The sequence below is a fragment of the Moschus berezovskii genome, chromosome 18, assembly GCF_049115385.1.
Source record: "Moschus berezovskii isolate FMDL1 chromosome 18, NW_MosBer_1.0, whole genome shotgun sequence".
NCBI lineage: Eukaryota > Metazoa > Chordata > Mammalia > Artiodactyla > Moschidae > Moschus > Moschus berezovskii.
Window position 1 is genome coordinate 77,951,535 of NC_142477.1, and position 24,547 is coordinate 77,976,081.

Consider the following 24,547-nt stretch of genomic DNA (forward strand, 5'->3'; position numbering starts at 1 on the left):
AGTGACCTCTCACACTAGGTGTGCACAAGCTAAGTCCAGGGGTCAGACCAGGGCCATGTGGGGAACCTGGGACCAGGCTGAGCAGAGACACGAGGCGTAGAGACCCTCTCTCACAGTCCCTTCCCCCTGCAGACCCTGGCCCTCCAAGCACACCCCATGTCTGATTCCACCAGGGGGCCTGAGGCTTTGCAAAATCTGCTAAAGTTCACACATTTTGCAGGGCTTGCTTGTGAAGCCCCTCGCTTTACCTCCAGGCACGTCAGGGCTGTCCCTGGTCTGTTGTGGGCCAGGCTGCCCACCCCTCCCTGCCCGACCCGTCATTTACCTGCAGCTCCTCCCGGAGCATGGCCTCTTCCAGTCCGTGTGTCAGCACCTGGATGGTGAGCTGATTCTTCTCGCTTTGGGCCTGGTGGGTAGAGGCCTCCTCTCCGAGCTGTAGGACCCTGTGGTGGAGCTGGGACAGTTCACTCCTACACTTCTGACTCCGGAATGAAAAGGGAGAAAACATGGGTAGATAAATTACTTTTAAGCCAGCAGACGTCCGGGGGTCCTCAACCAGGGTCACTCTTCTCCCCAGGGGATGCTTGCCAATCTTTGGAGACCGTTTTGGTCATCACAGCTGGGGGTGGGGCTGCTATTAGCAACTAGTGGGTGAGGCGCTTGCTCAGAGTCCCCAGAGTGATGGGCTCTCAGGCCACCGGGCGGAGGATGAACTACGATCCATCCCCCAAGAAACAAATGCTGGGCACCAGACGTGCTCGCACCCCATCAACATCCCATCATCGCTCGGGAGAACTAGCATGATTTTCTCGTTTCTCCCACGGTTATTTATGACATTATCTTACACAAGTGGAAGGAAAAGAAACCACAAAACCCTGGCTACACCTGAGGCACGTGATTCTCTTCAAAAAATCTGATCACTGTCAGTAAACACAGCACACTGATGAAATGACCCACTTGCCAGACAGTGGATGCTGGACCCTAGCAGTGCAGCCTGGGATAAATAGCAGCCGGCAGGAGACACAACAAAGTTCATTATCTCCAACTGTGCGTCACACGCCTTCACACAAACCATGTTTTGCTCCTCTGCTTTTCCCTAGAATTGCTCCGGAGGCTGAGGGTCTGAAGCCCTCTGTGCCTCAGAGCAGGGTTCACGCACAGCTAGGCGGATGCATCACTGTCGCCCCAGGGTGGGTGTTCCCACCATATCAGCCAGGCTCGGGGAGGCAGGCAGCGGTGGGAAGAGGCAGATGGGAACTGCGGGTCTCTCCAGGGTACAGCAGGTGTCTGAGAAGCCAGAGGCGACAAAAGCACTCCCAGAACGAGTGGGAACTCAGCAAGGACACAAGGTCCACAGGTGAAAATCTACTATGCTTCTATGTCCTGACAGTGAACGTGCAGAAACCCACGTGAAAAACAAAACACCATTTCCGCTCTGGCCTGGAAAGAGCTTGGAAGTTGTCCCTCCCACCCTCCCAAGAAGAAGAGACAAAAAGCTGAGTAACTGAGAGTCAACAGTTCTTCTGAGATCCACCAGAGAACTGAAGTCACAGGGCAAACCAATGCTCTGAAAACCAGAAAGAAAAACAGGCGAAGAGCGTCACAGCTCACCAGGAGTCAAAGGCTGGAGGCCTACACAGAGTGGCCGCTGTGGGCAGAACCGGGTCCACAAAGTCCCCATGTCTGGAGACAAGGCTTGCAGCAAGTAATTAAGGTTAAATGTGCTCACAAGGTGGGGTCCTAATCCATTGGGACAGTGACTTTATAAGGAGACACAGTGAGAGGGGGCTCCCCACAAGCCTGGAAGAGCCTCACGAGAACCAAGCCAGCCCCGCCTTGAGAACCTTAGGACAACAAACTCCTGTAGTTTAAGCCGCCTGCTTGTGGCATTCTGTATGGAGCCTGAGCAGACTAGGACTGCGACTGGTTTGAAGTACACAGAGCATTCTTCTCTCTGCCCTCAAGGGAAACCTCCTTCTTTACCAGAATCAGCCAGGGGAAGGGAATAGCCAAGTAGAGCCCCCTCTAGCTGTTCTGACTCAGTGTCACTCACCTACTGGAGTGGCCAAAATAAGAGTGAAAACACCAAGTGTGGACAAGGATGTGGGGCAACTGGACCTAGCATACACTGCTGGTGGGAACATAAACTGTTAGTAGCCGCTCTGGAAAACAGCTGGGCAATTTCAGATAAAACTAGACATGCAACTGCTGTACAGACCAATTGCTCTCCTGGGCATTTATCCCGTGACACGAAAACCTACATCCACACAAAGACCTGCCTAGGAATGTTCTTTGCAGCTCCTGTGGGAGCCCCAAACTGGAATCCGCCCAGCCATCTTGTAAAAGATGAGCATTCAGACAAGATGGTTCCAAATTGGGAAAGGAGTACGTCAAGGTTGTATATTGTCACCCTGCTTATTTAACTTATATGCAGAGTACGTCACACGAAATGCCAGGCTGCATGAAGCACAAGCTGGAATCAAGATTGCCAGGAGAAATATCAATAACCTCACATATGCAGATGACACCACCCTTACGGCAGAAAGAGAAGAGGGAAGAAACAGCCTCCTGATGAAAGTGAAAGAGGAGAGTGAAAAAGTTGGCTTAGAGCTCAACATTCAAAAAACTAAGATCACGGCATCTGGTCCCATCACTTCATGGCAAATAGGTGGGGAAACAATGGAAACAGTGACAGACTTTATTTTCTTGGGCTCCAAAATCACTGCAGATGGTGACCGCAGCCATCAAATTAAAAGATGCTTGCTCCTTGGGAGAAAAGTTATGACCAACCTAGACAGCATGTTACAAAGCTGACAAAGGTCCATCTAGTCAAAGCTACAGTTTTTCCAGCAGTCAGGTATGGATGTGAGAGTTGGACCATAAAGAAAGTTGAGTGCCAAAGAACAGATGCTTTTGAACTGTGGTGTTGGAGAAGATTCTTGAGAGTCCCTTGGACTGCAAGGAGATCCAACCAGTCCATCCTAAAGGAAACCAGTCCTGAATAGTCATTGGAAGGACTGATGCTGAAGCTGAAGCTCCAGGAATTTGGCCACCTGATGTGAAGAACTGACTTACTGGAAAAGACCCTGATGCAGGGAAAGATTGAAGGCAGGAGGAGAAGGGGACGACGGAGGATGAGATGGTTAGATGGCGTCACCGACGCAATGCACATGAGTTTCAGCAAGCTCTGAGAGTTGGTGAAGGACAGGGAAGCCTGGCGGGCCGCCGTCTATGGGGTCGCAAAGAGTCGGATACGACTGATAGACTTCACTTTCACTTTTCAGTATTTACTAAAGTACAAAGAAGAAAAAAATCAACTAGTCATAGTTTTATAAACTGGTTTGCTCTCACCAACTTTCCATTACAAACATACAACAGTAAGAGGGACACCACTGCCGAATATGAGGAGTAAATGTTATATGAAACTTAATTCAGAGCAGGGAAACTAATTACAGAAGAGAGCACTTTACCTTGGTTTCCAAATCGAAGTCTTCATCATCTGATGTAGGCCATGAATCAACATCAGGTTTGCTAGAAAACCTTTAGAGCAAAAACATATACAACAAAAATGAGTGAGTTCATCTCTTTAAACAAAAAAACACAAGTGATAACCAATACAATATTGTAAAGTAATTAGCCTCCAATTAAAATAAATAAATAAAAAAAAAAACAAGAAAAACACAAGTCAAAGTTTGGCTGTCTGCGTATTAAATGAAGTTTCTTGACATAATTAAAACTTGGTCTCTAGATTTTTTGATGTGGACCACTTCTAAAGTCTTTCTTGAATTTGTTCCAATGTTGATTCTATTTTATGTTTTGGCTTTCAGACCCTGAGGCATGTGGGATCTTAGCTTCCGGAATAGGGAACGAACCCACCCTGCCTACACTGGAAGGAGAAGTCTTATTACCCATCTTAACCACTGCAATCCCAGGGAAGTCTCTAAAAGGTTTTTAATTACCTATTTCTGCTTCCATCTCTCCCAACTATGGAAATATCTAGTTCTGAACTGAAAATCGAATTGGTGGATTGACATAACTCTTGTTTGCCCAAACTGGAATAAACCTGATGACTTAAAGTGGAAAGATATGCTGTTCCTTATCCATTCTCTGTCCCTAGTTCAGAGACGAAATAAACGGCATCCGTCAAAAATGGCAGTCTTGGTCCTTCATGGCCCCACCCCTCCCCTTTACTCTGAACAGTACAGGATTCTTGGCAATGTCTGAAACTTAAAATGTACAGAAATCAAAGAACTAATTTATACGTTTAACTTATATGCTACACAGTATTTCTCAGTCTCTGCTGAGGGACATGAGAGTGGACCTGGGAGCCAAGCAGGCCAACAGTCAAATCACAGGTCAACTCATTTTAACAATGGAATCATGGGTCAATTCATCAACCTCCAACTGAACCACAGTTGGCTAATTAAGTAACAGTAGTGAGAGGGTAATTGGAGAAGGAAATGGCAACCCACTCCAGTGTTCTTGCCTGGAGAATCCCAGGGACGGTGCAGCCTGGTGGGCTGCCGTCTATGGGGTCGCACAGAGTCGGACACGACTGAAGCGACTTAGCAGCAGCAGCAGTGAGAGGGTAACAGGTAGGAAGGCCAGGGGTCTCCAAACAGAGGAAACAGCCCGCAAGTGTCAGACATCTTTCTCTCTCTTAAGCGGCAGGAGGAAACAAACTAGCGATATTTTTTCTTTTCTAGACAAATTTAAAAGGAGGTTTCTCTTAAAATACTGTGTTGCCATAATGACCCCTGGTTTCACCTGAAGTTAACTATTCCCAAACCTTGAGTTAACCAATGCATTTTTCTTATAGAAATGTTGGTCTTAAGCTATGTCAATGTACTACGCATTTACCCCAGGCTCTGTCTTCAAGTTTCGCCAAATAGCTCAGAACCTACTCGACAAACCAGTATGTTATACTCAGATATCGTTCCCCTAATCTATGTAAACGAAACAACTATGTCTATGGTAATCTGCCCTTCTCCAAGATTCAAGTTAATCATTTTATGGCCCGGGATGAATCGTCTGGTGTCAAGATTATCCCAAAATGCATCTTATGGGTGAGGGGCCTGGTGCCTTTCTGAGTTTTAAATCATTCCTTTCTTTCATTAACAGACTGCTAGTGACTATATAACACCCAGCTGAAAACTGGCAGCGGGGTACTCTTTCTGCCCCCATCTGATGCCTCTGTCAGAAGCTTTCTCCATCTATCTCCTTTATACTTTAATAAAATTTATTACACAAAAGCTCTGAGCAATCAAGCCTCGTCTCTGGCTCCGGATTGAATTCTCCTCCTCCGGAGGGAGGCCAAGAACCCCGTGTCTTTTCTTTCAACAACAAGCTTTCAGTAGGACACAGCTACTTTACAAAGCTGCTGTGATGACTCTGTGAGGTCACAAATGTTAAGCACGGAATGCAGTATCTAACCCAGAGCAGAACGCTCAACAAACATGAGTTTCTCTTCTCCGCGTTCCCTTACTTAAACACACAATTTTAAAACACCCATAAAATCCTACCTGCTTCAAGAGTCTTCTTCAGAACTCTCATCCTCTATTAAAGGAAAAAGTAAGACACGTTTTAAATCAACAAAAGAAAAACGCAGACTATTAAAACCTCAAGACTGATGCTCTGCTTAAAAGTATTCCTTTCGGACCATACCTGGAGATCACACTAGAGGGAATAGTGATTGTACTATACTAGCAGGCCACTAATGCCTAAGAACCACTCCTCTCCTTTATAGTCATCAAATGCAAAACAAAAGAAGAAGAAAGAACTGCTGTTGACAATGACCATAATCCTAACCAAACTTTAGGAGACTGATAGAAAACGGCATCATACCATTAACAGAATCAGCACTATAAGCTGACAATAGCACACTGAAACAGCACAGTGTTTCTGGCCCCCATCGCCTGGAGCACTGAACAGAGAATGCAAGTGTCTTACGTCTCTGGCTCTTCAGTTCAGGATGAAAACGCCCTAATTCAGTTCAGGATGAAAATGCCCTATCTCAGGGAAGCTTGGTCTACAGGCACTGAACTTCAGAGCATGGTGAAACATAGGAAACAAAGTCTTCCTGGCCCTATTTCCAGATGCAATAGAAGTATGAAAGATGGACTGAGTCTAGGTTTAGAAAGAATAATCTCTTGAAAGGGAGGTGGAGGAGGGCAAACGGTTAAAGGGGGGGTCAACTGGGTGGAAGTGCTAAATGTGGAAATCCAAATCATTAGGTTCCCAATAAGTAAGTGATTCTTCTCTTGTGTTTTTAGGTTCCCAGATTGTGATGAGCCGTATCCTCAGCTGGTGGACTGAATTTAGCTGGCAATCCTACTGAAGGAGCCTCAGGGGCAGATCAGAAGGGACTATGGCTTTTGGTGTCCCCGAGAGTTGAAAATTGATCCTGATCTTGGCTTTTCCTTTTTGCACGTGCGTGACTGTTCACCTCCTTGTCCAAATATGTACTTTAGGAGAGAAGAGCTTTCATTTGCTTGGGATTGTCACAGGACTGTTTTCAATCATCTGCCTCTCTGCCACGTTGTTTCCTTTTTTAACTTTTTTGACTGATGTGATAAGATTCCGTTATCCTGAAAGACTCATTATGTTTTATGCTGTCTGCTACATGATGGTGTCATTAATCTTCTTTATTGGGTTTTTGCTTGAGGACCGAGTCGCCTGCAATGCATCCAGCCCTGCACCCAGCCCTGCACAGTATAAGGCTTCCACAGTGACCCAAGGATCTCATAGCAAAGCCTGGATCATGCTTTTTATGATACTCTATCTTTTTATACTATGGTTGGCAGCACTTGGTGGGTGATTCTTACCATCACGTGGTTCTTGGCAGCTGTGCCAAAGTGGGGTAGTGAAGCTATTGAGAAGAAAGCCTTGCTGTTTCACGCCAGTGTGTGAGGCATCCCTGGAACGCTGACCATCATCCTTTTAGCAGTGAATAACAAGGAAGGTGACAGTATCAGTGGCGTGTGTTTTGCTGGCCTCTACGATGTTGATGCCTTGAGGTATTTTGTTCTTGCACCCCTCTGCCTATATGTGGTAGTTGGGGTTTCACTCCTTGCGGTCGGCATTATATCCCTAAACAGAGTGCAAGTTGAGATTCCATTAGAAAAGCAGAACCAGGATAAACCGGTGAAGTTTATAATCCGGATTGATGTTGTCAGCACTCTGTGTCTCGTACCACTCTTGGTTGTAATTGGATGCTACGTTTATGAGCAAGCTTACCGTGGCATCTGGGAAACAACGTGGATACCAGAAAGCTGCAGAGAGTTATCACGTTCCATGTCCATATCTGGGAAGAGAAACCTTGTTCTAAATTTCAGAATGTTTAGCAGTGAAAAGAGCTAATCTTAGCTGTTTCTTTTGTTGTTGTTTTTTTTAACTCTTCATGAAAAACCTGAACATTAAAATTTTGAAGTCAAGTGAATGAACAAATGTATCGTAGTAAGAATGTCATATACACGTTTCTGTTAACATCTTCCTTTTAAAAGATCACTTTCGTGAGTCCAAGCCATGGGCTTTTAAGCACTTTACTTCTGTTATCACAAAGTAGTTGCTTGTTGATTACTTAGAAGTCTGCAGGTCTGAGGGAAAGATGTTGATTAAAAGAGAGTGTCTGTGGGAATTTTACTTGATATTTAGAACGGGAGTTTTAACAGTTTTGAAAAAAAAATTAGAGTGCATTTGTACAGTTTCATCTTTTAGTTGGTCTTAGTTTTTCTTTTTTGCATACTGAATATGTTGTGATTTACCTTTTAATTTAAAGAGATCGGATAATCATAGAATTTAAGATCTAGAGAGGACCTTCAGTTCAGTTCAGTTCAGTCGTGTCCGACTCCTTGCGACCCCATGAATCACAGCACGCCAGGCCTCCCTGTCCATCACCAACTCCCTGAGTTCACTCAAACTCATGTCCATCGCGTCGGTGATGCCATCCAGCCATCTCATCCTCTGTCGTCCCCTTCTCCTCCTGCCCCCAATCCCTCCCAGAGAGGACCTTAGAGATGGTTTAGTCAACTTCCCTCTATAATTTAGAGTTCTTAAACATCCATCTCATCTGACGCTTAGAAATGTTAAGTGACTTGCACACTTTATTAAAGTACTTATGCGTTATAGATAACTGCCGTTCACTTGTCTCTTTCCCCTAACAGACAGTGAACTCTTTAAACGCTAGAACAGCTTTTTCTTCTTTTTTCAAAGCATGTTCTATAGGTTAGTAGATGATGGCATTGAGAATGGGAATGTGTAGATTGAGAAGAAAAGTCATTTTTAAGAAATGTTCCAGTTTTACTGGAAACAAGGAGTGTGTGATTAGCACAAAGTCAATTCTCGTAAATACTTGATGACTGAAAATGCCATTTCCTTTTTTATTTTCTGGCATAAATAATTCTACACAAAATTACATTTTTATTATACTATTATTACACAAATAATATTATAAATATTAGCCACTGGTTTTTAAAAAACCAACCTATAATTGAGAGACCAGAAAAAATGAATAATCGAAATTTTATTTCATTTCTTGATAGAATTGCTTATTAAAAACACTGAATATGAGTTTTCAGGCCTGAAGCTAAGTAATCAAATTTTGCCTCTGATGAGAGAGAAAGAGATGACTGAATTACAGCATATGCTTCTCCATGTAAGGTTTCTAGGATTCCAAATAGATATTATCTTAGGACTATAAAAGAAATAATGTGTGGCTCTGAAATAATGATCTCAAAAATACCAGACCTCAAACATGTCAATTAGTAAATTAGAGTAGTCGGGACGCCACTATTTTCAGGACATTCCTAAGACTCTTTTAGCATCTTTGAAACCAGCTTGAGCTATACAAAAATCTGTGTGTGTATTCATTTCTTTACAGTCATACGTTCTGTAAGTATTTTTTATTTCCAACTTACAGAAATAATGTTGGATTTCCAACATCCTAAAAAGAATCAAAAATGGTATAATAACTATAACATAGTTATTAAGCTATAAAGTTTGGGTCAGGAATCCTGGCTTCATATCTGACTCTTATTATTTCCTAGTTTTATAGCTTTAGATCAACGTCACCTCTTTCCACTTCAATTCCTCATCTGTAGAATGAGTAATGGAATCTCATAGTCATAAAAGAGTAATCATGTTAGGTAGAAATAGTAGTAGAATCTGTCTCCTAGGACCGTCTTTAGGCATCTACATGCAGTTAGAAGTGTGCCTTCTGTATAAAGTGCTCGAATGTTAGTATTCAGACTCATTTTTTCATTTATTGTTGCTGCTGTTACTGTTATTGACACACACACACACACACATACACTTTGTTTTAAACCATTCAGCACCAAACTTTAAAATGCCATGTTTAAGTTATTGAGAATATACATGGCACTATGTGTACCACTAACTTGTTTATTTTAACTGCAGTAGAGAGATTTAATATACACATATACTTTAAATCATTGACTCATTATTTTTCTGATGGACATCGAGTTTCCAAGTGTTTCACTCTTGTGATACCTATCTTCCTTGTACATGACCAAGGATGTTCATGGGGTGGATACCCAAAAGTGTAGTCGTGGCACTTTAACATACAGGCATCTGCAACTCAAGTGGTTACTTCAATTCACACTCGCAGGATAGAGTTGGAATTCCCCATTTCGCCCCGTCTTGGTGTTCTCAGGCTTTTAGGTTTCTGTCAACCTCTGAAACAATACCTCAAGCCTGTCTTGATTTTGATGTTTATTTCCCTTACGCCTCAGTGTTTTCATATGTTTCTTGGCTGTTTGGGGTTTCTCTTCTGTGATTTGCCAATTTGTTGCCTTTTGTCCACTGCTCTGTCAGGTTATTTGCCTTTGGTTGTTACTCTTGTTTTAATTCTTTGTCAGTTACTTGCCTCGCAGATATCTTATCCTGCCCTGTAGCTTCTCTTTTCACTTTGTGTTTTCTTTGCCTTTTGTGTTTCAAGAAATCCCTCCCTACCTCTGAAAATCATAAAAACGGTCTGCCGTTTTTTTCCAGCAGTTTTTTAAATTTGATTTTTTAATTCATGGCTCTAATCTCTTGAAATTCATTTTTATCTATGTTATGGGGAACAATTTTAGTTTTTCATACGAACGGTGCTTTTTGCACCATGTATCAAATAGCCCATCTGAATAGTAATGCATTGCTGTAATATACAAGTTCCATTTTCAGGCTCTCTGATTTACTGCTCTGTTGGAACAACCTTGTTTCAATCCCACATTTCCTCTACCTTATGCTTCTTCAAAATCATTTCAACTGTTCTGGCACTCTTCTGTTTGAATTTTAGAATAATTTCTTCCTGAGAAACAGTTTGTATTTTGTTGAAATGGTTTTAGGTTTTAAATGAATCCAAGGAAAATCTCTGTCTTTGTGATACTGAGTTTTAGTATCTTTTTGTTTCTTTATGTATGTATTCATTAATTTGTTCCTTACAGTTTTTGTTTCAATTGTGAATGAGATCTTTTCTCTGTTACATTTTTCAGTTGGTTATTGCTGGTCTACAAGAATGCCACTGATTTTTATATACTGACCTTATAAAGAGCGTCCCTGCTGAACTCTTCTGTTAGCTCTAATTGTGTGTACATTCTCTCATGTATTCTTTGTAGAAATCCTGTTGCTGCAGGCGGGGCCAAGTTCATATCTCACATTCCAGTTCTTATGTTTTAGGTCAGATTGTTGTGTCTATACTCATGAGAGATACAGACTGTGATATTAATAGTTTTTCTTTTCTTGCCATGTATTTTTCCTTTTTGGTGTCAAGGATATAATAGCTTCATAAAGTAAGGTCTTTTCCTCCTGTTGGTTGAAACAGTTTTTACAATGAATAAGGACTATTTGCTCTTTGAAAGAGTCGGAATATCATCCTGTAAAAATCCTCTGTCATGGTATCTTTGAAGTAAAGACGGAGAAATTTCATCCTTCCAAACTGAAATTCTGCAATTCTCCATTCCTCCCTGTCTCCTGGACTTTGGCAACCATTGTTCTACTTTATTTCTCTATAAATTTGACTGCTCTCGGTACCTCATATTAATGAAATTCAAACACTAGAATTTTAATATGAGTTTTCATTCAGGATTTAACTTCAGAGGAATTTTATACAGACTTGTAAACTGTGCACTAGAGCTATTGAATTCCTATTTGAAGTAATAGCCATACATAATTGAATAAGATTTACTATTACGGAGTGTGCCTAAAAGAATGCTTGTCACATTTTGATGGTAATTCCTAGTGACAGGTTTTTAAAATGTATTTAGCAATGATGTTATCCTTGAGGTAGCCTCCTTAGGTATCCTGCAGAACATAACATGTGAATATATGTTCCCGTGAATATCAGTGCAGTTTCTCTGTAGTCATTTCTCATTTTAATGAAACTTTCCAATATTTGAAAATGTTTCAGGTAGTTGATCACATTCTTTCTGTGAGGTATAGTTCAGGCGAAGCAGAAAAAGGAAAGACGACCTCAACAGAAGCAGGCTACCTTTATTCAGGCAAGGAGGGGGCAACAGTTGGCCTAACGACCAGGCTGAGCGCCGAGAGGGATCAGGGAGGCTCCATATTTATAGGGAGGTTTGTGGAAGCGATAAGGAAAACGATAATCAGGCGGGATGGTTTGGGTATTCTTCAGTTGAGATGGCATTTGTAGTTGGGCAGGGGATGATAAGTCTTTTGGGCAGGTATAGGGAGTGGAAAGTTTTCGGGCAGGGGGTGATAAGTCTTCAGGGCAGGTGTAGGGGGTGGAAGGTTTCTAGACAGGGGGTGATAAGTCCCAGAGCAATGCAACCGGCCTGGAGCCATCAGGGTGGGACCTAAAGTTCTGTTTTGTTTTTTCTGAAGTAAGGTGATTCAGCAAGGGTCTTTGAGACTGCTGTTTTCTTTTCTAGGCCCAAAAGACTCCTTTCGTTTCAAAATACCCAGCTGGGTTTAAAGTAAATTGCATGTATTTAAGTCCCTGATTTGAAGAAAAGTGGGCTTGTGTAAAGTATTTTAAAATATTTAAATGAATGTCCTTGCTGAAAACAGGAATTCACAGCTTGGATTTTAAAACACTTGACACCAACTGTTTTTTGCAAGAACACTTTTTAAACAATGTCTCTTAAATAATTCTAGAGAAAGTACTATTTAATGCCTGAAAAGAGTAGGTCGTGAAATATAGCTTGAGTTTTCAGAATAATGTATATTTTACAGTTTAAAATCAGTAAAGTTTATTCATAGAATATGTTTCACCTTATGTGTTATTTGAGTAACAGTAATTTTCCAAGTACTTAGGCTTTTTTTTTTCTTTTAAAGTAGTTCCTTCTCTTTATTTAGGGGCTTCTAAGAGGCTCAAACTGGTAGGCTGCAGTCTGTGGGGTCGCTAAGGGTCAGACACGACTGACTGACTTCACTTTCACTTTTCACTTTCACACATTGGAGAAGGAAATGGCAACCCACTCCAGTGTTCTTGCCTGGAGAATCCCAGGGACGGGGGAGCCTGGTGGGCTTCCGTCTATGGGGTCGCACAGAGTCGGACACGACTGAAGTGACTTAGCAGCAGCAAGAGGCTCAAATGGAGAAGGCCATGGCAACCCACTCCAGTACTCTTGCCTGGAAAATCCCACGGACAGAGGAGCCTGGTAAGCTGCAGTCCATGGGGTCGTGAAGAGTCGGACACGACTGAGCGACTTCACTTTCACCTTTCATGCATGGGAGAAGGAAATGGCAATCCACTCCAGTGTTCTTGCCTGGAGAATCCCAGGGACGGGGGAGCCTGGTAGGCTGCCGTCTATGGGGTCGCACAGAGTCGGACACGACTGAAGCGACTTAGCAGCAGCAGCAAGAGGCTCAAAGCATTTTATGAAAGAGTTACATATTTCAAAGTTTGTTGAAATTATTTCTAGAAAGCTATGCACATGTAACGTATTTATTAAAAACATGGGGTTTAAAGTCCTGTCTGTAACACTTTGAGTCTCAGTTTCCTCATGTGAAATACAGGGAATAATATGTTAAATACAGTAATATCTACCTCACAGGTGGCTGTGAAGATTAATGAGAAAATAAAGTTAAGCCTCTTCCTAGAAGGCCATGCACAAAGAAAAATTTCATTATCTGTTGTTGCAAGTACATAATTGCTGAGGTTTAAAAAAGAACTGTTCTTGTATTCTGTATTAGCATCATCATTTTGTCTTTTCAACACACTGATTATCCAAAGAACATGTTTCCTTTCCTAAAGTTTCCCCCTTCGTTTTTTTCTCTTTCATCCATCTAATCCAAAGATCTATGTCCCAAGGAATTTTGATACTAGAACCTGTGTTTCAATAATAGAAATGTGTTACGGTGATAGAAGGAGCTTAGATAAGACTGTCAAGTTCACATTAGAGCCATTTCTACAATTTTAAAAAAATTGTTTGTGTAGAAAACAAACAAAAAACCCATTATTCCTATTTGCACCCACAGAAGGCAGCCCATCTGTTGTTTATCTAATCTTGATTCAGAAACATACAAAAATAGAATAACAACATCATATTAACTTATGATTTTAGCTTCATTTTCCGATAAGAGTGTTTCCCCATTACCAGACATTACCAAAAGGAATCACCATTGTTTCTGAAAGGATCATAAGGAAACAAGTATGTTTTGCTCTTCCAACATTAATGACAGCAAATAATTCTCTATATAGGATGTACTACTAATCTTTTCTTCTTTCCTGCTACTAATCTTTATATGCAGACTATATCATGGGGAACGCTGGGCTGGATGAAGCACAAGCTGGAATCAAGATTGCCGGGAGAAATATCAGTAACCTCAGATATGCAGATGACACCACCCTTATGGTAGGAAGTGAAGAAGAACTAAAAAGCCTCTTGATGAAAGTGAAAGAGGAGAGTGCAAATGTTGGCTTGAAGCTCAACATTCAGAAAACAAAGATCATGGCATCTGGTCCCATCACTTCATGGGAAATAGATGGGGAAACAGTGGAAACAGTGTCAGACGTTATTTTTTTGGGCTCCAAAATCACTGCAGATGCTGATTGCAGCCAGGAAATTAAAAGACACTTACTCCTTGGAAGGAAAGTTATGACCAACCTAGATAGCATATTAAAAAGCAGAGACATTACTTTGCCAACCAAGGTCCATCTAGTCAAGGCTATGGTTTTTCCCGTGGTCATGTATGGATGTGAGAGTTGGACTGTGAAGAAAGCTGATCGCCGAAGAATTGATGCTTTTGAACTGTGGTGCTGGAGAAGACTCTTGAGAATCCCTTGGACTGCAAGGAGATCCAACCAGTCCATTCAAAAGGAGATCAATCCTGGGTGTTCATTGGAAGGACTGATGCTAAAGCTGAAACTCCAATACTTTGGCCACCTCATGCGACGAGCTGACTCACTGGAAAAGACTCTGATGCTGGGAGGGATTGGGGGTGGGACAAGACAGGGACAACAGAGAATGACATGGCTGGATGGCATCACCGACTCGATGGACATGAGTTTGAGTGAACTCCGGGAGTTGGTGATGGACAGGGAGGCCTGGCGTGCTGTGATTCATGAGGTCACAAAGAATCGGACACGACTGAGCGACTGAATTGAACTGAACTGACTGAACTAATCTTTAAAGTGGTAAGTCTCCTGCCTGTGACTTCCTACCACCAAACTGATTTTTCCTCAAAACTGTTCAGTGCCTGGAATAGAGGGAAAGAGGGAGACTTAATGGAAATATATTCTAAGTCTCTTATAGGAAAACATTTTGAAATATTATATTTTAGAAGTGTAGAATATTAAATTTATTTTTAAAGTATTCATACTATTATGTACAGGCGGTAAAATGCTATCAAGGGGCACTTCTGGATAAATACTTTAAAATATACAAGACATTTTGGCCGCTGCGAAAGAGACTAAATACCCTAAGCCATGAGTTCCGTTTTAGGCTTAACTGCAGATGTATCTGGTGGTGGTGGTGGCGGCGTTCATTCGCTAAGTTGTGTCCGACCCTTTGTGACCCCGTGAACTGCAGCTCGCCAGGCTTCCCTGTCCTTCACTATCTTCCGACATATACTATTTAGTGTACAAATGGTTTATACATATTTAGGAAAAAATTCAGTGTTCTTGCCACAGGCTACAGCAGGGCACAGCAAACTTTCTCTGTAAGGTCATACAGTAGATATTTTAGGCTTTGTCAGCCACGTGGTTTTTGTTGCAACAACTCAGCTCTGCGGGTGTAGTGTAAAAGCAGATATCAGTCAGTTCATTCGCTCAGTTCAGTTCAGTTCAGTCGCTCAGTCGTGTCCGACTCTTTCCGACCCCATGAATCACAGCACGCCAGGCCTCCCTGTCTATCACCAACTCCCGGAGTTCACTCAAACTCATGTCCGTCGCGTCGGTGATGCCATCCAACCATCTCATTCTCTGTCGTCCCCTTGCTTCCTGCCCCCAATCCCTCCCAGCATCAGAGTCTTTCCAGTGAGTCAATTCTTCGCATGAGGTGGTCAAAGTATTAGAGTTCCGGCTTTAGCACCAGTCCTTCCAATGAACACCCAGGATTGATCTCCTTTAGGATGGACTGGTTGGATGTCCCTGCAATCCACAGGACTCTTTCAAGAGTCTTCTCCAACACCACAGTTCAAAAGCTTCAAATCTTTGGTGATCAGCTTGCTTCATAGTCCAAATCTCACATCCATACATGACCACTGGAAAACCCATAGCCTTGACTAGATGGACCTTGGTTGGCACAGTAATGTCTCCGCTTTTTAATATGCTACCTTGGTTGGTCATAGCTTTCGTTCCAAGTAGTAAGCGGCTTTTAATTTCATGGCTGCAATCAGCATCTGCGGTACTTTTGGAGCCCCCCAAAATACAGTCTGACACTGTTCCTCTGTTTCTCCATCTATTTCCCATGAAGTGATGGGACCAGATGCCATGATTTTAGTTTTCTGAATGTTGAGCTTTAAGCCAACTTTTTCACTCTCGTCTTTCACTTTCATCAAGAGGGTTTTTACTTCCTCTTCACTGTCTGCCATAAGGGTGGTGCCATCTGCATATCTGAGGTTATTGATATTTCTCACGGCAATCTTGATTCCAGCTTGTGCTTCATGCAGCCCAGCGTTCCTCATGATGTCCTCTGCATAGAAGTTAAGTAAGCAGGGTGACAATATACAGCCTTGATGTACTCCTTTTCCTATTTGGATCCTGTCTCTTGTTCCATGTCCAGTTCTAACTGTTGCTTCCTGACCTGCATACAGATTTCTCAAGAGGGAGGTCAGGTGATCTGGTATTCCCATCTCTTTCAGAATTTCCCACAGTTTATTGTGTTCCACACAGTCAAAGGCTTTGGCATGGTCAAGAAAGGAGAAATAGATGTTTTTCTGTAACTCTCTTGCTTTTTCCATAATCCAGCAGATGTTGGCAATTTGGTCTCTGGTTCCTCTGCCTTTTCTAAAACCAGCTTGAACATCTGGAAGTTCACAGTTCATGTTTTGCTTAAGCCTGGCTTGGAGAATTTTGAGCATGAATTCACTAGCGTGTGCTGCTGCTGCTGCTAAGTCACTTCAGTCGTGTCCAACTCTGTGTGACCCCATAGACGGAAGCCCACCAGGCTCCCCGTCCGTGTGAGATGACTGCAACTGTGTGGTAGTTTGAGCATTCTTTGCTATTGCCTTTCTTTGGGATTGGAATGAAAACTGTCCTTTTCCAGTCCTGTGGCCACTGCTGAGTTTTCCAAATTTCCTGGCATATTGACTGCAGCACTTTCACAGTATCATCTTGCAGGATTTGAAAGAGCTCTACTGGAATTTCATCACCTCCACTAGCTTTGTTCGTAGTGATACTTTCTAAGGCCCACTTGACTTCACATTTCAGGATGTCTGGCTCTAGGTGAATGATCACACCAAATCGTGGCTATCTGGGTCGTGAAGATCGTTTTTGTACAGTTCTTCTGTGTATTCTTGCCACCTCTTCTGAATATCTTCTGCTTCTGTTAGGTCCATACCATTTCTGTCCTTTATCGAGCCCATCTTGGCATGAAATATTCCCTCGGTATCTCTAATTTTCTTGAAGAGATCTCTTGTCTTTCCTATTCTGTTGTTTTTCCTCTATTTCTTTGCACTGATTGCTGAGGAAGGCTTTCTGGGCTCTCCTTGCTATTCTTTGGAACTCTGCATTCAGATGCTTGTATTTTTCCTTTTCTCCTTTGCTTTTTGCTTCTCTTCTTTTCACAGCTATTTGTAAGCTATTTGCATTTCTTTTCCATGGGGATGGACTTGATCCCTGTCTCCTGTACAATGTCACAAACCTCCGTCTGGCACTCTATCAGATCTAGTCCCGTCAATCTATTTCTCACTTCCACTGTATAAACATAAGGGATTTGATTTAGGTCATATCTAGTGGTTTTCCCTACTTTCTTCAATATAAGTCTGAATTTGGCTATTAGGACTTCATGATCAGAGCCACAGTCAGCTCCTGCTCTTGGTTTTGCTAAGTGTATAGAGCTTCTCCATCTTTGGCTGCAAAAAATATAATCAGTCTGACTCTGGTGTTGACCCTCTGAGGATGTCCATGTGTAGCATCTTCTCTTGTGTTGTTGAAAGAGGGTGTGTGCTACGGCCAGTGCATTCTCTTGGCAAAACTCTATTACCCTTTGCCCTGCTTCATTCTGTGCTCCAAGGCCAAATTTGCCTGTTACTTCAGGTGTTTCTTGACTTCCTACTTTTGCATTCCAGTCCCCTATAATCAAAAGGACATCTTTTTGGGGTGTTAGTTCTAAAAGGTCTTGTAGGTCATCACAGAACCGTTCAACTTCGGCTTCTTCACTGTTACTGGTTGGAGCATAGGCTTGGATTACTGTATACTGAATGGTTTGCCTTGGAAACGAACAGAGATCATTCTGTCGTTTTTGAGATTGCATTCAAGTACTGCATTTTGGACTCTTTGGTTGACCATGATGGCTACTCCATTTCTTCTAAGGCATTCCTGCCCACAGTAGTAGATACAATGGTCATCTGAGTTAAATTCACCCATTCCAGTTCATCTTAGTTCACTGATTCCTAAAATGTCGACGTTCACTCTTGCCATCTCCTGTTTGACTACTTTCAATTTGCCTTGATTCATGGACCTAACATTCCAGGTTCCTATGCAATATTGCTCTTTACAGCATCGGACCTTGCTTCTATCACCAGTCACCTCCACAACTGGGTATTGTTTTTGCTTTGGCTCCATCCCCTCATTCTTTCTGGAGTTATTTCTCCACTGATCTCCAGTAGCATACTGGACACCTACCGACCTGGGGGATTCCTCATTCAGTATCCTATCATTTTGCCTTCTCATACTGATCATGGGGTTCTCAAGGCAAGTATAGTGAAGTGGTTTGCCATTCCCTTCTCCCGTGGACCACATTCTGTCAGACCTCTCCACCATGATCCACCCGTCTTGGGTGGCCCCACACGGCATGACTTAGTTTCACTGAGTTAGACAAGGCTGTGGTCCGTGTGATCAGTCAGGTCCAATTCTTTGCAACCCCATGGACTGCAGCACCCCAGGCTTCCCTGTCCTTCACCAACTCCCGGAGCTTGCTCAAACTCATGTCCATCGCGTCGGTGATGCCATCCAGCCATCTCATCCTCTGTCGTTCCCTTCTCCTCCCGCCTTCAATCTTTCCTGGCATCACGGTCTTTTCTAGTGAGTCTGTTCTTTGCTTCAGGTGACCGAAGTATTGGAGCTTCAGCTTCAGCATCAGTTCTTCCAGTTGAGTATTCAGGACTGATTTCCTTTAGGATTAACTGCTTTGATCTCCTTGCAGTCCAAGGGACTCTCAAGAGTCTTCTCCAACACCACTGTTCAAAAGCATCAATTCCTAAGCTTTCTTTATAGTCCAACTTGCACACCCATACATGACTCTCGGAAAAACCATAGCTTTGAGCAGTGACCCCACAAGACAGTTGACCCAGACGTGCCTGTGAGTGTCCACGAGTCTCGGGTGGAGGGGTGAGTCAGCAGTGGCCTGCTGCAGGATGGGGAGGCGCTGAGTGTGCCAGTGTATGCACGAGACCTTTGGAAGGAGGTCGACATTGTCTTCATTACCTCCACCACGGTTTGGTCTCAGGTGAAACAACAGGGAGGGAACACAGCCCCACCCATCAACAGAAAACTGGGTTAAAGATTTGCTGAGTATGGCCCCACCAATGGGAACAAGACCCAGTGTCCCCCACAGTCAGTCTCTCCCATCAGGAAGCTTCCATAAGCCTCTTACCCTTATCTGTCAGAGGCTGGGCGCAATGGAAACCACAATCACAGAAAAGCAGCCACAGACAATACATGAACAACTTGGAAGTGTTTCAGTATGACTTTGTGTGCAGGGACATAATTGGGGCAGATTTGCTCTGTAGGTTGTAGTCTGCCAGCTTCTGAACTATAGCAAGCATTAGTCTCTATTGATAATTCTTTCATTACAGTGGTTGGTGACCTATGGCACTTTTCGGTCCCATGGAAACTGTCACTGTTTCATTCTCGTTACTGCTTTCGAGGATCATCATTTTACTCTATCAAACAATGGTATTAAAAATACTCAATAAAGTAAATTCTAGCGCATCACTATAGTAAAGATATGCCAACAAATCTTATTTCTAGTTGTCTCTGAAGTCACACCACACCAGTTCAAGGAAAAATTTGAGTAGTTTATGGGAATAGTAAAATAGAAACAACATAATGTAACAGTCATAGAAGCTTCTAGTTACTAAGTATGTACTGTGCCTCAGGTACTGTCCTCAGTGAATGTACACACATCATCTCCTTTATTTCTCAAAATAACACAATAAGTTGTATTCTGCTTTACGAAGGAGGAACTGAGTCTTATAATTAAATACAACTTATCTAGATTCTTACAGTAAGTGATAAAGCTAAGGTGTGAATTGTATTTATGATTCCAAAGACTACTAACCACCTACCTGATCATGTCGAATATGAAACCTTCCATTTTATTTCCTCTGCCTGCCTGGCTGTTCAGTCGCTTCAGTTGTGTCTGACTCTCTGTGACCCCATGGACCGCAGCCCGCCAGGCTGCTGTATCCATGGGAGTCTTCAGGTAAGAATGCTGGACTGGGCTGGGGATCTTCCCAAACCAGGGATTGAACCTGGGTCTCTTGCATCCTCTGCATTGCAGGCAGATTCTTTACTGCTGAGCCACTGGGGAAACCCCTCTGCTGCTGCTGCTGCTAAGTCACTTCAGTCGTGTCCGACTCTGTGCGACCCCAGAGATGGCAGCCCAGCAGGCTCCCCCGTCCCTGGGATTCTCCAGGCAAGAACACTGGAGTGGGTTGCCATTCCCTTCTCCAGAAACCCCTCTACTGAATCACAAATATTTTATCAGTGACTTTATAAAATGTGTTAAGGTAATTTGGCTTCCCAGATGGCACTAGTGGTAACGAATCCACCTGCAGTGCAGGAGACGCAAGAGATATGGGTTCAGTCCCTGGGTCGGGAAGATTCCCTGGAGGAGGAAATGGCAACTCACTCCAGGATTCTTTCCTGAAAAATTCCATGGACAGAGGTGCCTGACAGGCTACAGTCCATGGGGTGGCAAAGAGGTTGACGTGACTGCACGCACTGTAACTGGTTAAGGTCATTGAGTTCATTCATACTGTTCAGGCTGTTAAAGAGCTAAGCAGTTTGTCTTAAAGTAGAGCATTAGGAAAATAAATATGCTCAGGTTTCTTCCGACAGTATGACTTCCGACAATACGTCTGAGTAGGAGCGACAGCAAAGTCCGAACCAGTTAAATCTGGAAAGAACTCACTATTTGAGATATCACAGGTCTTGCATGATTGAGGGGAGATCTCCAAAGAGTCCCCCACTTCAAAAATTATTATGAATTGGGACCAGCCCAATAAGGAGCTAGGGCTCATCAAGCAGGGGCTATTAGGTGGATGAGATGGGAAAGGTCACACAAGTGTGGTTGCTATTTATTTGGGAAAGGTGAGCCTTGGGCCAGTTGGGAAGTTGAGACAGGGAGCCAGGAACTCCCTCGCTAGCCTAAATCACCAGGCCCATAGGCTGACGTGTTTGCAGGTTAGCTGTGCCTCCCATCAATCAGCTAGAACAATACTTTCTCCAGGATTCCCACTAACTGATTCACCAAAGAGCTCAAAATATAAAGCCACCAAACACATGAGAAAACAAGCCACTATGACAGAGTCACAGCATCAAACTTACAACTGCAGATACTGAAATTGCCAAATACTGAATGACAGAATAGGTAAGTATGTAATGTTTACAGAAATAGGAAATACAGTCACAGGTTACCAATCTACAAGAAATTACTTGAAATAACAGATTAAAAAAATCTACAAACATAATTTTTGAAATGGAAACTCATTCGATAGAACTCCTGAAATATTTAATACGAAACAGCAATTCAGGCTGCTGTTTGAAGAGAAATTTCATGAACTGGTAGTAGGTGAAAATAAAACTATCCAGAATGCCGTAAGAGAGACAAGGAAAATGTGAAAGTCATGTCAAGAGAAATGGAGGGCAGAATGAGAAGGTCGAATAGGAGTATACTGGGTTGGCCGAAAGACGGTATGGCTTTTCTGCACCTGAATGAACTTTGTGGCCAACCCAATAATTAGATTCCCAGGAGGGAGGGAATTGAGAGAATCTCAATATTTCAAGAGAAAATGACTACAAGTTTTCCACAGCCGCTAAACACGTGAATTCACAGACCAAGGAGGCACTGTATACCACTAGCAGGAGAAGTACAAAGAAATACACACTTCAATGAAACTGCAGAACTCCAAAGACAGGAGTCATGAAAAACAGTCTCAGAAAAGGGGACAGATCTAAAAGAGACCAACGGTTAGAATGACAGCAGAGTCCTTAACAATACCAAAAGCCAGAAAACGATATATTTTAAATGTTGAAAGAAAAAAAGCCTTTCAACCAGAATTCTGTACCATGTAAAACTCTTGTGGGGATGCACAACCAGATCCCCTTCACAGAAGGACGAGCCTCTCAGCTGCAGGGAGCGGGGTCAGTAGACACCCTTCAGGTGGAGAGCTGCCTTATCTGAGGTGGATAATTAGGACTTGACTACACAGGAAAATGTCACCCACGTACCAAACTGACCACTCATTCTCAAATTCCACCCAGTTACTCATCCATTTCCTTTTCTATATCCTCTCATCTAACCACCAACTGCTTATTCTTTGAAGTCGATATATATGTGTAGGTATATTTACCTACGTCTATTTTATTTTGCATAGCACCGAGATCAGTAACTATCCATCAAGCAATCTGGACCACAGTGAGTACTGAGAAGCAGATATGTGTGCATATGTGTAATCTTACAGCCAAGATAACATGAGATGATGAGAAAACCACGGCCAAATATAGTGCTAACGTGTACACTTAAACACTGACTGACGCAGACAGAAATATCCATGAGATGGCATGCCCAAATTATTTCTGAAGTTGCTTGACAGATTTATTTGCTTCCTCCCTCGTGGCTCAGTGATAAAAAATCTGACTGCCTGCCAATGCAGAAGACATGGGTTCGATCCCCGGGTTGGGAAGATTCTCTGGAGAAGGACATGGCAACCCACGCCAGTATTCTTGCCTGGGAAATCCCACAGACAGGAGCCTGGCAGGCTACAGTCCATGGGGTCGCAAAGACCCCACACGACTTAGCAACTAAAGAACAACAGAGGGCTAGATACTGTCAGGGGATATACAGATATCTGTCAGCAAGTTCACCTTCTCCAGAAACGGCAAACTTAGCTGAGGGAAAAACAAACTGTACCGAAAATAGGTCCCACTCAAAGAATGTTTAAAAAGCAATTAATTAGCTGCCATGGTATGGGAATTAAGCAGGACTTCAAGGATGACTGTGATTTTAATTAAGCAGAGAGATAAGAAAGGCCATCACAGGAGGTCATACGCGATCCCCTAGTTTCCATGACACTAAACTTTCAAAGAGACCCTCATGTGTTTATAAGCATTTTCTCTGAATCACATGCTAGGCTATTCTTACTGGATTGTTTTCATTACTCTATCTTGTTCTTCACCTAGCAGGGGACGACAGAGGATGAGATGGTTGGATGGCATCCCTGACTCGATGGACATGAGTTTGAGCAAGCTCCGAGAGTTGGTGATGGACAGGGAGGCCTGGCATGCTGCGGTCCATGGGGGTCACAAAGAGCTGGATATGACGGAGCAACTGAACTGATGATGACTGATGATCTTGTTCTTGGTATGCCCTTTTTGATTCAGCTTCAAGGAATTCCATCCCGCAGCTTTTTAATTACCACTACTTTTATATTAAAGATTAAAAGTTTTCTTACCTAAACTGGAATTTCATTTAGATTACAGAAGCTAAAATTCTCCTACATTTAACTCCCTTCAGAAACTCTGCTCAGTATGAACTCATAATTTGTACTACCATTTGCTCACTCTATTTATCTCCTGAGATATTTTCAGAGGAGCCAATCTGATCATTTGAAGTTCTATAACACTGACCATCTCGAACACGCACAGTTTTAATTATATGCTAGCTTGAACTATTTTTAATTGGTTATCATGTCTATGTCCTACCTTTCCCGTAAGGTTCTATTCTCCTGGAAAGCAGAAATTATACTTGAGCTTTCTTCTGTGTATCTCTAAACACACAGAATGCCACAGGCATAAGAGCTGTCGTATAACTGTTCATTCCTTATTGAAAAGGATGAGGCTAATAATGTCAAATATCAAATACTGCTGAAAGTCAGTTCATGGAGCCATGCTATGCTGTCACGTCAGTCATGTCCAATTCTTTGTGACCCCATGGCAGGCTCCTCTGTCCATGGGATTCTCCAGGCAAGAATGGGTTGCCATTTCGTCCTCCGGGGAATCTTCTCAACCCAGGGATCAAACTCATGTCTCTTACATCTCCTGCACTGGCAGGTGGGTTCTTTACCACTCGTGCCAGCTGGAGCTAGCAGTTCATGGAGGCAGGTATTCTGAAACATTCTCTGGTTTCCTCTCTCTCTATGAGTGTTTTAACTTGAGAGCTCTAGTTTTACTCTAGAAACTTCCCAACTAGGCTTCCTTACAACCTCCTCTCCTGTGCTGTTGTCAAAGTGATCTTCCTAAAATGCAGATCTGATTTTATCACCCCAATGCTCAAAGTCTTTTAATACTTTCTCACCGCTCTAGGGGAAAAAACCCCGAACTCCTCAGCATGTTTCATCTCCTTCAGTGGCCCTGGTACCTAAATGCCTTTTCGTCCTCCTTGCCTCTGCACGTGCTCTTTCCTTGTCTGAGATTTCCAACTGCCGCCTCTGTACCCTAGTCAAATCAAAGTACTACCTTGTTTGTGAACGAGACTTTCCAGAGTGACTTAAAAGGCTTTCTTCTTTGGAAACCCAAAGCACACTGTGTATGATTTTACCATACCTACTACTCTTTTGTCTTCCATCTCTGCGTTCCTAGCACCTAGAAGAGCGCTTTTCACTTAGGAGTGCTGAATGAAAGGAAAAGGCAGGAAAGAGAAAGGATCTTTGATGGTGGTTTAAAAACAGGTCATTGGTTATGTTAGCAGTTGGG

General features: G+C 42.8%; 1 protein-coding gene across 17 annotated transcripts in view; it reads right to left on the reverse strand.

Moving 5' to 3' along the window:
• LOC129560656 (ankyrin repeat domain-containing protein 26-like) overlaps window positions 1–24,547 on the reverse strand; it is a 91,923-nt gene that overhangs the window by 20,707 nt on the left and 46,669 nt on the right. For 12 of the 17 annotated variants that reach the window (XR_016035248.1, XR_016035246.1, XR_016035258.1 and 9 more), the window contains 2 exons: window positions 3,471–3,540; window positions 326–478 (listed from right to left, as the gene is read on the reverse strand). The gene's annotated coding sequence lies outside the window, so the exon portion shown is untranslated. Of the gene's footprint in view, window positions 1–325; window positions 483–3,470; window positions 3,541–5,522; window positions 5,557–6,824; window positions 7,090–7,236; window positions 8,163–10,541; window positions 10,807–24,547 lie in introns of those variants that run through there. The other 5 variants (XR_016035262.1, XR_016035253.1, XR_016035254.1 and 2 more) reach the window with 5 other exon arrangements.